The sequence below is a fragment of the Hyalella azteca genome, unplaced genomic scaffold (genome assembly GCF_000764305.2).
Source record: "Hyalella azteca isolate HAZT.00-mixed unplaced genomic scaffold, Hazt_2.0.2 contig17412, whole genome shotgun sequence".
NCBI lineage: Eukaryota > Metazoa > Arthropoda > Malacostraca > Amphipoda > Hyalellidae > Hyalella > Hyalella azteca.
In genome coordinates, this window is record NW_025947196.1 from 52,603 (window position 1) to 71,761 (window position 19,159).

The following is a 19,159-nucleotide window of genomic DNA, read 5'->3' on the forward strand; positions in this document are numbered from 1 at the left end:
TAAAAATTTATGAGCACTGCATGACTAATCTAAACTGAATAATAATCCATTTAAGATTTGCAGTGCTGTGACGAGGCCTTAGGCACTGCTAAAACAAATCCAAATGAGTTCCGATTCAATTACACAAACTAAGTATGAATGTCGGCAAAAATATTATTATTTACGAAGTGAATTGAAAGAAGTTGTTTTCAATACACTGCCTCTTGGGCATGGGTTATTGCATATTCCTCTTAGAATTTCTTTATATTTGTTCAGTTTATACGAGTATAATAAGGGACATTTGATCATCGTGTCCACATTGATTGAGTTCCTGATTATGATTACATTGTTATGCACTGCCCCCGCGCAGATAATCTCAAGATTGAGACTCGGAATCCAATAAGCAAAAGCCACATCCATATTAGCCCTAATTTACCTATCGAATGACACAGTATCTGGTCAATAGAGGAGCAAATAAGACTTATGTTATTATATCATATTCTCATGCCTGATGCCATCCTTGGAGACACGAATTGGAGCTTCGTTTTCATACAGCAGAGTGCGAGTGGTCGAAGATTACAATTTCTGAGAACTAGACTAACGAATGACTATCTATATTTAGAGAATAGATTTTTACAGTAAGATTAGTTTATTTATTAAAAATTTCTACAATGGAGCCTAAATCTAAAGCTTGTTGTCATTTTCCGCTTTAAACGATTTGCAGAAACTGAAATAATTAATCGATTGAAATAATTGCACAATCCAATTTTAGATAAATTAAAAGTTAATCGACCTCATCGGAGTTCTAAATAAGCCATATTAAATTATTATGATTAAGTAATAAATTTTGTGACGATGTGCGCGGCGTCATTTTCTCGGTGTCTGATATTTCAGTTTTGATGCCCAAAACGTCATCATTTGTCATCGATTTTCTCTAATTCTGGAAGATATAATTTAAATAGAAAATACATTACTTACACAGACCTCATTTCTTTTTCAGGTTAAAATTTCAAGTTTGGAACTCTTGGAAATTTTTTAACGGATCGTCACCGTGGATGTATTTGTAATTATCTACTTAATCGAGGATGCGTTGACAATCAATTGGTAAATTCTTTTTACCGCGTATATTTCTTCAATATTTCAGTCAAATCGCCTCACTTTTCATTTATTTTAATACAAATTCCATTTATTATTTCCTATACAAGTATTCGTCCTCCTGCACTCTTTACCCTGTATTCTATCTCTCTGTTTTCACTCTTTTCCTCTGAAAAATCTTCTATGAAAACCTTCTAAAAATCTAATATTCCATACACCTCTTGAAAAGTTTTCCTATTGACACACTGATATTTTCCAGTTATCTTGCGGTGGAGTCTTATGTTCTGGCGACCGATAAAACAGAGCGAGTATAAATATTCTTTTTGTTTTCTTATTCAATGTGGGACTGCATGCTAACACAGCTTGTCCGAACACGCGCTTAGCAGCTCTGCAAATTCCAGCTTCTGGATAAAGCTGACGTTGAGTACAAAGAGAAGTCAACTGAACTGAAAAAAATTACCACATGAAATTAAAAAGTAAGGAAAAAAAATAGTTTTCTAGAAGTACAAACAAGGATTAAATATATAAAAAACTTATTAGATTTGATGGTAGTGACAGATTTTTCGGCTTTCCCGGGACGTATATTTAAAAAAATTGATTATTTTTCATCGACCCATTTACTCATAATCCCAATATTCTACTTACATTTGCATATCGTTCACCACGTCAACCTCATTTTATAAAATTAGTCATGGGCTTCATTATTAGGTTGACAACGCATTTAATGAATTAGTTTACTTCTAAGGAGTCAAATAAAGAAATAACTGCCTATTACCGGACGTGCAGGTGGTATTAGCTTTCCATTAGAGTTACCCGAGATTTCCTAATTTACGATAACTCACACGTAACACATTTGAACAGCCTGGGTCAACAGAGATCATTCCATTCGAAAATTCTTAGAATAAATAATTTATTAAAATATCAGCCTTCTGGCTAACAAAGACACTCCCGTTGAAGAAAAGTTCAAAACCGCAATTTTTGTATCACTTGCAAAAAACGTGATGCCCGATTTTCATACGCCGCTGAGAGACAGTAGACAGAGGTTATAGTGTAGGTTTTTTTTTCATCCCTGCCATCGAATGATTGATTTTTCGATTTATATAAGTTCTCAGTGAGTTGAATTCGAGGAATAACGTTAATCCATGATTTATTTCCCACGATTTAATGCGGAAAATTCATTAGTATTTTTCTAGGTGAACCATGGTTTTATGTTTTGTTTTGACCTTTCTTTTTAAGCTCATCTTTCAACTGGAATATCGATTTCAAGAAAGAAAAAAGACTGGATGAAGAAATGCTCTTGACTATTTATATTTTTGTATGTTTGAACATGAACACTTATTAAAAATTACTCTTCCCGTTATTATTTATTTGAGACGAAAAAGAAGACGAAAGAATTTTTTTTATTAATGATTTGGGAGGTCTCGCTGCTATCACGTGGTCATGAAGCATATTAGTACATGAATATCAAAGAGGCCTAATCGATGTTGTTATTGAGATTAATTTATTCTTGCAGCCAAAAATTTATCAGTGCTGAAACATGGAAAATTTGCCTCACTAAGGACTCGTTTAAAGAGCACCTCGTCATAAAATAGCCATTAAAGGCTGCCAAAAACTTGTAGAAATTGATCATAGTTGCAGTCAGAAAGACCAGTATGAAAAACAATTTAATTTATATCATGCAAATATACGTTATTTAGCAGCTACGACAGCTGGTCATTGAGAGACGAACAAGAAACTGACCATTTGTTTTTATTGGAAAACACTCTACGGGGAATACTCCCATTATTCAAGTATCTCGTTGAATATTCAACACAAATTTATCAAAGGATCGATACTGTGGGAAAAATCATTTCGTGTAACCGGAAGAGTGGACGTAAAAAATGGCATTGCAGGCTCCAAAATAAGAAAATTGTCAATGAAACCACTCGATGCTATTAAAAATTATAGTCTAATCATGGGTCAAAGAACAAAGACAACTAATATCCGTTCCAAGATGTACAGAAAGTAGAACTGGCCCCAGATTGTAGTCCAGGCTTCGACCGGGTCGCAGGTTCAGTATATCGCTGCGAGTCTTAGGTGGTGGTCGTGTGGTGCCTCCTTCTTCCTTTACACTGAAATGTGAACTTTACTCTGACTTTACCTAAAAACAATTTGCGTTTCCTTGGCTGCAATCTTTGGTTTTTGTTTATCCTTCGTTGCTCTTTTGCTGTCATCATCCCAGCGTCGCGACTTTGTTCTCGAGGTGTGATGCAGTCTTGGAAATCTCCACTTATTGCTCAGGTGAGTTCCGGAAATTGATTTAAATATTGAATTATTAAAAGTCGTTTAGTAATATTGATAATTAGATGTGAATTTCAAAGTCTAATGGTTCTGCTGCTTTTTACTTTATAGATCTATTTCTCTATTACCAATATGATTTAATCGGGATTCAAAGTAATAAACTGAAAATAAAGAAGGCAAGAATAATCGGAAAATAAGGGATATCATAAAAAATCAAATAAATGAAAGATGGATCTATTGGATATTTATATATTTAAGTGCGTATTTATTGTATATGATATAATTCATGCACTTAAATCATGATATGATGCGAGTTTGCATTAAAACGAATCATGGTTAGCAAAATTCTCTTCACCTATACATATATAAATAAAACGAAGATAAAATAGAAGAACTAGGGACTTAATAATGCACATCTTTTCGAACATATAAGTTATGTCGCTCACTTATTATGAGGTATGATATTGCACAAGATTGCGCAGCCTATCATTAAAAGCCAATCCATGCTTTAACTTCCGTTCAACTTCATCAGCTCTCTATGTGAAGAATTCTAATACACTGATTTATCCTTTGTTCTGGACGATGTAAATCTGCTTCCTATTATTTTCGAAAGTGAAAGTAACAATTGGTGTCAGAATTTTTCAAATTGAAATCCAAAAGATATAATTGAAATTCATGGAATTTAATTCTATCATCGTGCCAATGTGTCAAATGCTGCTTCATTATCCTTATACATTTTTACACCAAAATAAGTAAAATTAAGTTTTTGTGAAAGCAGTCGATAATCCGCGTAATTTAATTTTTATATGTTGGAAATATTTTTTGCATCAATGTGATCTACGCTATAAGTAAATTGAATACAATCAAACTCTTATGTTAAACTTTACGTGATAAAGTATATCGCAATTGATAAAATTCTGAAGAACAAAAATAATTATCTATTCAAAAAAGTCAATAACTCTCGTTTCCAACTCTTCATAGAAAGCAGCGTTTAATGATCATGATTTTTTAATTAATCTATTATTTTTTCAGTGGTTTAAAAATAAGATTATGATGAATTGAGTTAGACTTTTAATGCCTCAAATTAACACAATAAATTACAATAATACGGCAAAAGGTTGTCTCCTGAATGTTAAATTATAAATAATATGTTTTCTGTAAATTTTTGCAATATAATATCAATATCCAAAATATTTCCCGTAGATTAAATAAACATCCCAGCATTTAATTCAGCTTCGATTACTTCATATTTTGATATCGGGTGCCAGCAGCAATGCATAATTCCGTCGTAGAAAATGATACAGCTATGTATTAAAAACCATGACACTCATTTACCTGTTCGTTATACCACAGCGCATTCATCTTTTTGGTACTGCTCGCTCAGTCCCACGTGGATTATAAGTCTCCCTTAGTGTGATTTGTAGCTGCTTTTAAGAAGCTAACGGCCTTAAAAATCTGCAGTTCATCACAGATCTTTGTGATCAAGATCACAACTCTCTAGTGACCTCATAATCATCCGTCTAAAGTTCAGGGATTTTTTAGCTCTCCGAATATTCTCAGAAAAGTTTATTTCTGAGGTTTTTTATTTCAAATCGTAATTCCAATACGCGCCATGATTTATTATGCCAAAATTGTTCTATAATTTTATAATTAGAATGAGATACTTTACCAGCATGTTCTTAAATGATCGTAGATAATCATCATGTTCATACTAGTCACGATTTTTATTTAATTCATGCTTTGATAATTTAATCAGGACAAAGTTCAAAACTTCATTTGAGGAAAAATGAAGGATCTGCTACGCTGTTTTTTGCTGGACACAAAAATTGTTCGTATTTCAATCCATAACCTCGTATCACTCAGCGTGTCAACACTGTATCGAAAACATCTCGTTGTTCATGAAATATATTTTAAATTTTGCTCTTAATTCGTTACATGGATTCACAAAATTTTCCTATTAGTCATTCTTTCTTACTTACTGAATTTTATCTAGCAACAAATAATGATATAAGAATAAAAAGTCGAAATGCGAATTCCTTTGCACGAGTTGAAATAAAATAAAAACTCAGAGAAGGAAAAGTTGTTATACCTGATAAATCAATGTTATTTCTTTTTAAAAAATTAAAACTTAGAACAATTTGAATCATGATTGCATAGTTCAGTCACCCTATAGGTTAGGGACACGAGACACGCGAGCGACATTTGGCAGGAGAAGCGCCGACATCACATCATTCATTATTGGCGCGAGTCGACCACTGTCACTCTGGTGTCGAATGTGACGATGCGCACATGCATCCGCTTAATGCTGCATGCAGTTCTGCAATTGGGATTTTGCAATAATATCAATTGTGCATCTCAAAAAATAGTGCTCTTTTTGTCTACGATATATTAGTTGCGTGCATCAAGATAATCATTTGTTTGTGTTTTCGTTTGATCGAAGAGCACCGGAAATATAGGGAGGTTATTCGAACGTCCAACCTACAATCCTGCGAGTTCGTGTATTATTAGTATTTGAATCGCATAAAAATGTCGAAATAGAGAATAAAAATATACTTTCCTATTATAATTATGAAAAGTTTTATTCCAACTTTTTTCACGTTTTATTTGTGGGTTAATAAGAGTTCTTTGTTGAATATGAATTTAGACGGGTCTTTGTAAAATGAACATTTCCATGGTTGGTGAATTATTATGACTAAAGTGATAAGATTTGATCACTGAGTTCTCAAATCTCATCAACTATCTATTCCGAGCAACAATGAATTCGCCAGTGAGTTGTGAATACTCGTGTTAATCTTGCAAATTGTGTAATTACGAAACATCATTTTGATGCCAGACTCATTTACTATGATGTTAGGCACGATGAGGCTGATATTGTATCACAATGTTCCTTCGTGGATTATAAATTAATGAATAAAGAAACGTGGAGGGTTCCTTATGGCGGCTCAGCATGCGACAGAGTTGCAATGTCGTGTATAATTACCTGGAACTAGTGAATTATGCTATAAATGCTTCATGCTAAGTCAGATTCTTATTTTAGGATTGGTTAAAGAATATTTTATTGATCAATATTTTATACAGAATGATGACTACATTAATTCCATTATAATGTTTAATGGTCGGCCATAAGGCAGGTATTTTTAGATAAAACTGAATTATTTAGCACAATAAAATCGCAATCATTCTCCCCAAAAAATTTTCAGATGTTGATGGAAATCGACTTCCATTAATAACCAATTTACCGTGAGTGTAGTAGATAGATTGTCAAAACTGACAATCTTATAATATTTTCCAATTCCGCGACACTTCCATTTCCTGTCGCTTACCGTGCAGCCCAAACCTGTCAAATTTTCTGAGAATATGCAAAGAAAATTTTCACATCTTGAAGAAGAAGGAAAAGTTGGTTCGCTCCCGGGGAGGGAATTTGTTCGCAGTGCATTTTTAGGCTGCTGACGGAGAACAGTCAATATTTATCAGTAATTTACAACAAATATTCAAACACAAATTTTCCAGGTTTTCAAACGAGCTCTCATTTTAGCAACAGTGTTTGAATAATCTAAACAAAGCAATTCGAAATTACTTCATACATTTTTCGATTCGATTTCCATTTTCTGAACTTATTTCAATGATAACATATCGATCCGAGCCTCATGATGTTTAACATGCCTCGTTGTCCGAAGAAAATTCAGACTTCCAAGTTAAAGCGTAAGCATTTTACAACTAGAGTATCAATAAACATTACATCAACAACTAATACATCGACGAACTGCTACATCATAAATGACGGACGACAGGCAAATCAACAACTACATCAACAAGTGAATACATGAACAACTACGACATTAAAAAGTACGACTTCATCAAATACGGCATCAACAAACGGCCACATCAACAACCACGACAAACATTTCTTACATCTATAACAAAGAATTCACAGTTCTGGGCGGCATTGTTAATCAAAGCTGCGCTGAATTGATCTAATAAACTCTGTGCCTGCGCGCTCTCGTTAACATGGCTGTGTTTGTCTGCAATTTTGAAGAGTTTGGGCGGGCGTGTGGCCGCGCATAAAGCCGAGCTTAATACAGCCTGGAACACAATGGATGAATTTCCGTGGACGGACCAGGGGCCTTCTTCGATAATTTTCTTCGAAATAGGAAAGGAAAGTACAACTGCAGGAAACGAAAAAAAATATAACTCAGTACTCACTGCAGTGAGTGACAGTGAGCGCATTTTCTCGTCGATGAAAACGTTAAATCACGGACAGACGGACGGACGGACAAGACGAGCACAATAGCACCTTTTTTCCATAAAAGAGAAAATGAGCTAAAAATATTGACATGAATTGAAGACGAACCATCTATATTTTGAAAAATATTGTCATGGAAACATAGAAATTGTGTCTGTCATCAATATAAATCCTTCCAATAAAAACGAGGTAATTTATTAGCAAAGTAGAAACATTAGCTTACAAAATTATGCGAATCATGCGAAAAAATCTCCGACTGTCTTAAAATAAATAATAAAAAACGGTAAAATAATACCAGATCATCAAAGAAAATGTAATTTAGTTTTATTTTATTTTAGAAATTCATCATTCCTTTTTTGCAATATGGTAATATTAATATATTAAAAGAATTAGGTGGTGCATGCATATATAAAATGATATTTATTATGATTGCTCCTGAAGAAGCGAGAAAATGCTCGTGTCTTATTTTTCATTATCGATATTACCTTCGGAAATACAGTTTCATTCATCTCATAACTCTAACAATTCGCAATGTCGTCTTTGATGACAAAATTAATGCTCAATAAACTTTCTCGCAAACAGCTCATGAATATCATTATCAACATTTTTTAAGCGAATTTAGCGGGAAAATGTTCTAGAAAATATGAAAATGAAAGCCAGAACAAAACGGACAATGCAAAAGGGACGAGTTTTCAATTTTACGTCAAATGGGGCTATGAATAAAAAATGGAGTCTGCAATTTAAATTTGCATAAACTCCTGTCTGAATTTCAGCTTCCTGCAGTCATTTTCAGCCCTAAATTCGTCAAATATTTTTAGAGGGAATGAAAAACAAGATAATAATCATGTTAAGATCAATGCAAGAATATTTATAAATTTTTATATGTACTTTCATCACGAGGGATATTAATTGCTCCTAATCATCACTCAAAGCAAGAAATTTATGAATTGTTAATTAACGAGTAGAAAAAAAGAAATAAATGAGAATTCAAATCAAAATGAACATTTCAAAATTACGGTCTTCTCGAGACTTCCTGCGTTTTTTAAAAAAGGGAATTTTTTCCGTTGATTTCTACTCCCAACAAAAGAATTGGTGTAAATTCTTTAGAAGAAAAATGTCAATTGCTACTTTTTCCCTTTTAATTGTAGGCTCAAATATTGATCCAAGAAAGTACATTCAGGTTTTATATTTATCTTAAAACTCTTTAGTTATTTCGGCATGGAATTCTGAAAAAGAAAATTCAGACATGATCAGTTATATCTCATGAAAAATTATATTCACGTTTAAATTAACGTTTGATATTCGACAGAATTGTTGATTGTCATCAGTTACTGAAAATATATGGGATCAGAATTATTTAATTTGAACCTACTTGTTTGAATTTAGACTTTCAGTTGCGGTCTTCCTTTGTTCATGAAAAGCACGAAAATTACTCCGGATCTTTTCAACGCGTCAAGTCCGAGTTTAAAATAGCAATCGTTGCCAGATTACACATTATTTTATGTTGCCAAGCTATTGTATCGCGAACCGAGATAGTTCAATCGTCATTTGATAATGACATAGATTAACATCATACAAAAAATTATAGGATGCAGGTGATGACAAGCACACTGAAGGAAAAGTGCCCCCAAAAATTTTAAGAAGTATTTCAATTTATAAAACGGATCCCTTCCATGGATCCATTAGAATCCATGAGTTTGCACTTAAAAAAAATTGGCTTTATTGCTGGCAGATCATGCACCACTAATCTCCTGTCTACCTTGAATAATTGGACTCGCCTGCTGGATGAAAGGGTGCCAGTGGATGCACTGTACCTCGATTTTGCCAAGGCATTTGATAGTGTTCCGCATGAGCGACTGTTACGTAAAGTGAATTCTTTGGGAATAGAAGGAAATGTACTCCAATGGATCAGGAATTTCCTAGTAGGCAGAAGACAACGAGTCAGCATTAACGGAACCGTATCAGACTGGGTAACTGTGCGAAGTGGCGTACCGCAAGGAAGCGTTCTTGGACCTGTTTTGTTCGTCGCTTTTATAAACGATCTACCAGAAGTAGTGTCAAGCGTGTGCTCCATGTATGCCGATGACACAAAAGTTTATAATACAGTTAAGGATGCGTCAAATAAAATGCAACTGCAAAATGATCTTGATAGTTTAGTTGACTGGGCTGATGCGTGGCAGCTGCGTTTCAATGCTGACAAGTGTAAAGTACTTCACCTCGGCAAGAACAATGAACAGCAAGCTTACAGCATGAGAAGACACGGTTGCAATGAGAGGGTTATGCTTGAGAAGTCTTGCGTGGAAAAAGATCTTGGAGTTTGTGTCGACAGGGAGCTAAAATTTTATAGGCATATTGAAACGCAAGTTAATACATCCAATAAACTGCTTGGGCTGATCAGACGCTCCTATGAGTACCTAGATATAGAAATGATGAAGCTGTTGTTCACCTCTGTCGTGCGCCCAAACCTAGAGTTTGGAAACGTTGTGTGGTCACCGAGACTTGAAAAGGACAAAAATTTAGTTGAGAGTGTTCAAAGACGTGCAACAAGGATAATACCAGGATTAAAGGGCAAGTCTTATGAAGAAAGATTGAAGATTATGAAGCTTCCCAGTCTCCGTTATCGTCGCCTGCGTGGTGACCTCATTGAAGTATACAAGTATACTCATGGTTTGTACAAGGTCCCAGAAGGATTACTAGAATTTGAAACAAGAACCAACACCAGGGGCCACAGCTATAAACTAAAAAAACTGCGGTTCAACTTATCCACGCGACAACATTTCTTCTCGCTTCGAGTCACTGACATGTGGAACAGCCTCCCTGAAGATATTGTTGACGCTCCGAGTATGAATGAACGCGTTCAAGAACAGACTAGACAAGGCCATGCAGGAGCATATGTCCAGTCTTAAAATGCCTCGTACCCTACGGAACAACTGATATCTAGAAGCATTTTAAATCTACCGTCCGTAAGGCCAGTCTAGTCAAGAAAAGTACAAGAATCGGCGACAGGCCTATCCAGGCCTATACTATACTATACTATACTATACTATACTATACTATACTATACTAAAACGTTGAAAAAATATGTGAGTTCAGTCGAGAATAAACGGCGATGTTCATACTCTTGACTATTCATATATAAAAAGAGGACAGGCTTTGTTTATGCATTGTGGTATTTCACGTGAGGTCTCGATTAAAGCAATTTGTTAATAAACATACCTTAGAAGATTACAATGAGCACACACGCTAATGAGGGGTCATGACACACAAATTACTGGGCTCTAATCTGGAGCATGGAGCTTACTAAGCCTTGCTTTATTTATGCACCAACAGTTGCAAGTTCACAGCAGTCTTTGGATTGAACTTGGTTCAATATTTTACTTATTCTTTCTTGTCTGATTTACAGTAACTTTTTAGTCGAACTTTAATTCTGGCTAATAAAGTTTTTAAAGAAGTATGTTACGAGCAGGTCAGCATTTTTTTATATAAAATAATACCGTATTGTGTACAGAAAAAAATTTTAATATCGAAATAATTCATTTTCAAGAAAAAAATCAAAACGATATCCTAAACCCAACACCGCGGAACAGAAATGAATATGTATTTGACTTTTATCAATATTCTATATACATGGTATTATTGTCCTGTGAATTTGTGCAATACCTTTAGAGAATTTCTGTGTTTCCAGTGTCGTTATATCTATTTGAATTAGGAATTGTATTAAAAGAAATTCTAAAGCTCTTACATCTCGGTCAACTAATGACCATGTGAAAAGAAGCAATTCTGTAACGACAATTGGAATTTCCACATGAAAAATTTCTTGTAATTAGTCCTAAGTTTTCGTGGACGCAAGTGGTTATTCATCCTCGGGATTCGATATTTTTTTAGATGACAGTGATAGTTACGTTGTAGTAACGAATATTTCTCAATGATGATAATGAAAGTGCGCTCATCAGTATTGTGACTAACTGAAAATATTTTACAACAAAATAACAGTAATATATCGAACACGATATATATTTTCCAAGTGGTCTGCAACTGCAGCTTGTGTACCAATAATTAAGTATAAGGGAATTATTAAAGAAAAGTTTTACATAGAGATTTTTGAAACTTCTTTGAGACTCCTTGAGATGTGGGGGCAGCAGGTCATTTGCCTGTGCGCTAATTTGTAACTAAAGTAAACGATTAAATTAGTATTACAATTTACAAATGCCATCCAACTTCAAATCTTCTGTTTTGTTTTGAATCGCTAATATTTGCTATTTATAACTAGCCTTCAAAAAATATTTCATGCAACAATTTACTGATAGCCAAACATAAGCATAAAGTTTTAATGACATCATATTATCATTTGGTAGAAGTTTTTTACATGCCTGTAGAAAGTTATCAGACTGTTCAATATCGAAAACATACGAATAACTCAATTTTAGTTCATTCTTACTTTTTAATGAAGAAACTGAGTCCGGTAATATAATGGGAGGACATTGTATGACCTCGAAAATATAAATTTGCGGTATTTATGTATTTCATGGTAAATATGCTGTTAAAAAACTAATCTGAATATAAATTTTTGGTCGTGATTCAATATGATAATACCGTTATTACCTTCAATACTGTAATTAGCTTTAGGTAATAATACCCAATTTTTTCCATAATTGCCGTATAAGAGGCTCAAAATAATAGTAATGCATTCAAAATCTAACTGCTCTAAGTGGAAGAAATACAATAGAAAAATTAAACAAGTCTATGAAGTCCGTGAAAAGGCTAAAAATATTATCCTCTATGTCTCTATGCTACAAGTTCTTTAATTTCGCGTGACTGCAATAAATCCGCCTGTAATATTTAGAGCTTAAAAATACGACACAGAGGCAACCAGGCGTCTCAGAAACGAACATGATGGCCTCTACCGCTGCTAAGAAGCTATTTTAAACTCCACAGGCAATTAAAGTTATTATATGAGCCAAGTTGAGCTTGAATTAAAGTCAGGCAAACTTTCTGAACTCGATAATAATTCATATCCATGAGTATTACTAAGGCCTAATAAAACCTGAGATAATTGGCGCTTCCTTGAATAAATTATGCTGCCACACGCAAGACGCTCTGAGGGTCACACAGTACTACTATTTTTCTGAGTGTATCCACAAAAAATTAGTAGTGCGCTTAATGCACGAGTTGAAAAGTTTAATTAAAAATAGCCAAAGTTATGAAAGAGCCTTCTCCTGCCATGATATTGTCGATACAGTAATTTGTTTACTAATTTGAAATGTAGCTCAAATAAATCTTTTATTTCTCCGAATTCGCTAGCCAAAATTAGTAATTTATCTCTCCTTTCAATGTTAAGTGGCAAACTCTCGGTATTTATCTTTGTCTTGTAGACAATCAAGAGAGCATCGCACTAATGTGTTCTGTGATCTAATAGAAGTGTTGCTATTTAACATTGTAGTAATGATTTAAAGTTGTTTTTCATTCAAAATTATGCCGGGAGAAAATTCAAAGAAATAAAATTTTAATCTAGTATGAGCATGTCATATGGACTAACTGTCCAATCTCAAACCCCCCCCCCTCGCATCAGCACAAACAGCAGTTAAAAATTGAGGCATCAAATTTCAGTTCAGGCAAAATGTAACTTAAATTTTAAGTAATAACGCTTAACTAAACCGACATTATTTTTTCGATACTCTGGTGAACCGATTGATTGTGAACTATTCAAATTTCCAACAATGATCAACATAATATCATTATACCACGTGTTGACCTCAAACTCAATGACCGTTTCTAAACAACGCCTGCGCTAACAGAACTCAATCATATCACACGCAAAATTCCGTGAAATTTATCATCCATGACAATAATCGTTTAATCGTCAACTTTTTATTTAATCTCTCAGATTGAATTTCGTGGAAATTTGAGAATTAAAGATTTTCGTATTTCATTTTTGGCTTTGCGTGAGTTCCAGCCAGAAAGTTCAAAGGAATGAGTCGCCGTTGATTCGTTGGCATTGTTGCCATGCGGATTTTTTTAATGTTATCTTGGTGTGATCATTTCCACAGCTGTTGCATAAAACAAACTTCAGGATACTTATCGCCTGAATTTGAGGTATTCAAAATATTACGGTAATATTCGTAAATTTTTCGTCAGTACTTTAATTTATTCTTACGATTTTTTTAGATGAGTATTTATCATCTAATTTTAAACATGCCACGCTTCTCCGCTAAGATTGTTACTGTCGAGTCAACATTTTTAAATTAATTGGGAAATTCTATTTGAATTACCTATTGGATATTTACAACTCTGGAATCTCACTTCATTCACCTACTCACGTCAAAGATTGAAACGATTACAATTCAAAAACTGATTTTTCGACCTATATACAATAATAAAACAATTATTTCAGAATATTGCAAATCTATAGGTATATATATGTATATATCCAGCTTGTTAAATAATATTGATATTTGCTCATATTAATGAATGAATTTGTTTCTAAATTATCACTTAAGTAAAAAATGACAAAGCGCCAGATTCGTTTGCACTAAAGTCTTCATGGAAACTCTCGTCTAACATTTCAGTTCAAGGCCTCATTTTACTGTAATTTGAATTGGATATGCCGTAAATAAATTCTGTTATTTCATCACTGTTCAAAGTCACTAGCCTATTCGAACACTAGCATGGGAAAATCTCCAATCATAGAAAGCAATCCATTAAAAATGCTTCGAATTACTCAAGTTTATTTGATAGGTATCCTTTGACACACAAACTTCCCGAGCTCAATTGCAACAAGTAATCTAAATATCATTCTTGATTACAAACTCGACAGAGATTACACAAACTCCTAAACTGAGAATGTAACTACGACACAAATTCCTCAACTGCAAACAAGACAAGCATTTGGATCAAAGACCATACGAAGACCATGTCTTGTCATTGTACTGTGTTCAAAGCTGTTCGATTCACACATGTATACTGAAAAGAAGAAAATTAATCGATCCGAATTCCTAAAGAACGTTCCCAGAGCACAGACGTGAAGAATGTAAACAAATTTTGTAAATGAAATTTAGAAAGAAAGATACAAGTATTGTAAAACTAGTTAATATAAATTGATATTTATTAATGAAATCCAATTGGTCCTTGATAAGTTGAAGAAGATATATCTTTTAAAAATAGTTTACGTTAATGAGGAAATGGAAGTCTTTCAGGATGGAAATACCCCCGAGAAAATGATTAGCGCTTTACTTCAGTATAGTAATAAGTATTACAGAGAGCATGAATAATTTGCTTTCATAAATAAACTTCCACTCCAATTGCGAGTACGGCATAACTCGTTACTTCGAAATAAAGAAAAGTAATTGCCTTGCAGCTCCCAACGGTGATTATGATTAAAATAAATTTAAAACGCATGAATCACGATCATGAATAAAACCAAGCAATTACATTCTTAAACAAAGTCCCGTAGTGCGAGTTTTGAAACAGAGTATCTGTCTCAATTTTCTCACACGGTATCGGAATGTCTATCAAGGAACAATTGGGTTCCAGTGCCAGTTAAGAAGACAGCATCGACTCTCCTCCTAAATGGAGGAATCGAAGCGAATCAATACTTGGCGGAGCGAGAACATTGTTGGTGGAGGAAAAGTGCGTAGGAAAGGAGCCGTGTTTGTTGAATGGGAGAAACAAACCAATCATCTAAGGAGGGAGTCTCGTATTGTGAGCTCCTTTGGCAGGCGAGATCGATGACCGACCGAGAACGACGGCAGGTAACAAAAAACTATAATCGATCTAATGATGAGATGAAGAGAAGAATTGCGATTAGGTGAAAGACAAATTTAGCTGCAGAAGTGAACTGAAGAGGTAATAGGCGGAAAATATTCTTAATGAAGAAATATATTAACCAATGTTTCTATTTATTCCACCAGTTTTTGTGAGGTCTTCTCGCCTCCAATTATTCAATGCTTTACAAACACAGGATCATTTTTAAATAGTATTCATGACAATAAATAATATAAATTTAGCAGTTGGTTTTCGAAGAAATTCATAGAACTTTCAGAACAACATTTTATTTCCTGATGACTGATCTTGAGCATTTCTGACGTCAGCTGCAGCAAAATGATTGTTCTGTGTGAACAAATTGTTTGTTAATACATTAAAAATTTGTACATTGTTGTTATTTTTACCGTAGATATGAAGTATAAAAAAGATAATTAGCTTAGAACGATAGTGTTAAATCAAGCTGAAAACGCGATAGGGTACATTGAGGAAAGAATACGTTATATTGCTGACATTTTGATACCTTCAGGAAATAACTCAGGAAAACACGTAGGGTAAACGCTAAAAAAAGTCTGATAAAAAAATCAGAAAAAATCAAGCACCTATCGATTTTCATCAGTGAAAAGTGCCAGAAATTTTCAATGCCATCCATTCGTTTGCAGTCAATCTTTTATGACATGATATGATTACTTTATATTAACTTTATTTTGAACGTTACTCAATGACCTACAGAACGTACTCTAATTCAGCTCCCTTAGCTCTGTGGAATGCCAGCCATGTTTCCAGATGGTTCCAGTTGTCGCAGCATCTGGCCTATAGTTTAGCTGGAATTGTGCCAACCGGCCTCAGTCTTCTGTAACTAAGAAGAAAATCTTGTAGAAAATTAAGCATATTGTAGGAACAATGAGGCATAACAGGAACTCTGGGAAGTGGATGCGCTAACGATAATCTAATATAAGTATTTGTAACTGATTTATTGGCACCATGAAACTAAATTTCTCGAGAGTGTGCGTTCTACTAGGCTGCTAGCGAAAGAGAAAACTGTTTTATTAGTTCATCTTTTTGTATAACAAAAAAAATTGATTTTGTTGCAAGTTCCAGCAACATTTCTAATTTAACATTACCAAAGTAGAATTTTAATTGGTCACTTTGATGAAAAATGCAACGAACATGATTTTAAAATCTTACCCAGAAGCATGTAACTTTCTTTTGATTTAGAAACTTGAAAAATTAATCGTCCATTGAAAGAATAATATTTCATAATATGTGGATGCGAGGTAATTGCCATTCTTTAAATTCGAAGCCATTTAATGTTATATTTATAAATAAATTAGCAATAAATTAGCCAGATTTTACTTGATTTTTGAAGGACTGTCGAGGTAGTTCTGCATTTCTCGAATCCTATTGGTGCCCTCCAACAATTAAAATATCAACAAACTCAATAATAATTAGGTAATAATTTCATTTTCGCCTTTTCTTGTGAAAACTTTGACTAACGAGCCACATAATTTATCGTAATTCCGACGGAGCTTAATTTGGCCCTGAGCCAAATGAAAAGTTCCCCGACATGTCTACTTTTTCCTAAAAAATTGCCTTTAAAGATTGACTACTTTGGCGCTAACGAAGGCACTTGAGAAGCTATTTAAATATTCCGGAGGCTGAAATTTCCAAGGAGATTACCATCGCTTTGACAGAATCTAATTAACTCTCAGAAATTCTTAGCAGCTCATCCCACGTTGGAAGATTTGCAAGTAAAAGCCGAACTCCTGTGAGCAAAAATTACTGGAAATCTTTCAAAATATTTTTGATCTTTCGAAAACTTGTGATTATGAAACTATGTTATTAGAATGGAATGCGAGAAGACATCAGTAGTACTGCTTTCATTACGGAAATTATTATTGTTCCGGGCCTATACTTTCAAAAAAAGTTAAGAGATCGTAAGTTCATCAGCCAATCATTGACGGCCTTTCAAGCAAAATCCGCCAATCATAGACAAGAAAATAGAGCGTAAGTACTTACGTTCACTTAGCGAGTTTTGAAAGTATGACCCCTGTAACTTTATTTAAGTACTATGTTGTTGTCGGGCTGCTCGCTCATATGTTTCAGTAATTTTGCACAGGGATAGATGAAAAGCTTTCATTTAGATTCAATCTGAGCTACACGTTCAATAAAAGATGAGGTGACAGGAGCAGCATCACGGGACAATACATGCTTGACAGCTCGGCACGGGTGTAACTCTCAAGTACTATCCAACTCTCGGAGCAATCCGCAGCTGACAGAGTTGCACTCAAATCTAATGCGGAAGCACGCAACTTTTTACGTCTGCTAGGGATAAATTCGCTAAGTTCGCTAAAACAAGAAATTTCAAATCTAATATTACAAAGAAAATTTGCATGTAATTATAGATCAAAGAAAAATAAATGTTTCTTAATCCCAGTTAATACAAGACCAGCGTGAGACAGGCGAAAAAAACAGAAATAGAATGCACAAAATGTAATAGTTCTAACCTGCTAAAATGTCAGTAAACTTTCAATGGGAATCTCATTTGGCTCCACTTTATCTGAAATAAACACAGTTGCACCTTCCTCATTTTGAAACGATTACTAAATAACTTTCAAACAAATTTTTCGATAAATTGTAAATCCCATCTTTTTCTACATCAGAGATTTCTGAGCAATTGCTATTCAAGAATACTGCAAATTTCGAGTAGCAAAAATACAAAGAGAATAATTCTGAAAACTAAAGAAAATTTGCCCTTTATAAAAAACGTTGCTTTTTTCACAGAAAATAATAAATTAAATTACTTGAAATAAGTTTTCCAATCTTATTAAAAATTGGATGTACACTTACGGTAAATTATAGATGTAATCATGTAAAGAAATGTAAACATATACAAATGAATATAGAAAATGGCATTGATTTGACACTGAAGCCTGAATGATGTTATGCAATGTATTAAAAAAACAAACAACGAATTGGAAAATATTGAATTACAAATAAATCAGTACATATCAGTTTTCATTGTAAATGAAAACGCCACACTTCGTCTGAATGAATGAAGGAATGATGTATTATAGATTTTAAAAGTCATTCTTCCTAGATTGAAAAATCTTTCTTATTTGTAGAAAAATATACTCCATCTGATGCCAGTTTTAGAACAAAAGAAATTCAAAACTTTGAAATTTAAAAAAAAATAATGAGACCAGCTGTTTGCGGCCCAAGAAACTAAGATTTCCTCACTTTTTGGCAAATAGTTATAACCCAACGGCACAGTCACAAAAGTCCACATGGAACGGATGCAGAACTCAACAGTGACGGCCACTGAAGCGTGTAATTGGCAGGTTAAAAAATTGGTCACTTTCTTGAGATATGAACTTTTATTGCACCGCCACTATTTCAACAGATCTCGACTCGGCTGATGCTCAGCAAAAAGATAAGATAATGAAGATAAATTAGAATAGCAGAATTCTTGCTTAAAAACGACTCGTTTTTGGAGAGTTTATTTAAAGTAAATTTACGACACCTGACAAGAATTCTGGTCGAACGTTAACGCGACGGTGATTTTTTTCACCAAAATTCTATCTCGGTTATTTCGAAATTTTTCGAACGTTCTTTAGAAAATCTTCATTGAAAATAATTCATGAAAGTAAAAATAGGAACACTAGCTTAGAATTGATTGGGACCTTTCGAAAGTTCAAATCATGCTAAAAGAATTCCTTCTCGTGAAAATAGATAACATTTGTAAAGGTAATAATATTCAAAATGTTATTTAAATAATAAATAGAAATTTCTTGAGTATATCCT

General features: G+C 33.9%; 1 protein-coding gene across 1 annotated transcript in view; it reads left to right on the plus strand.

Annotated features, from left to right (window-relative positions):
* The first annotated feature begins 3,160 nt into the window (after positions 1–3,160).
* Positions 3,161–19,159, plus strand: part of LOC108677865 — a 135,063-nt gene continuing 119,064 nt past the window's right edge. The window contains exon 1 of the mRNA XM_018166168.2: positions 3,161–3,354. The gene's annotated coding sequence lies outside the window, so the exon portion shown is untranslated. The remainder of the gene's footprint in view (positions 3,355–19,159) is intronic.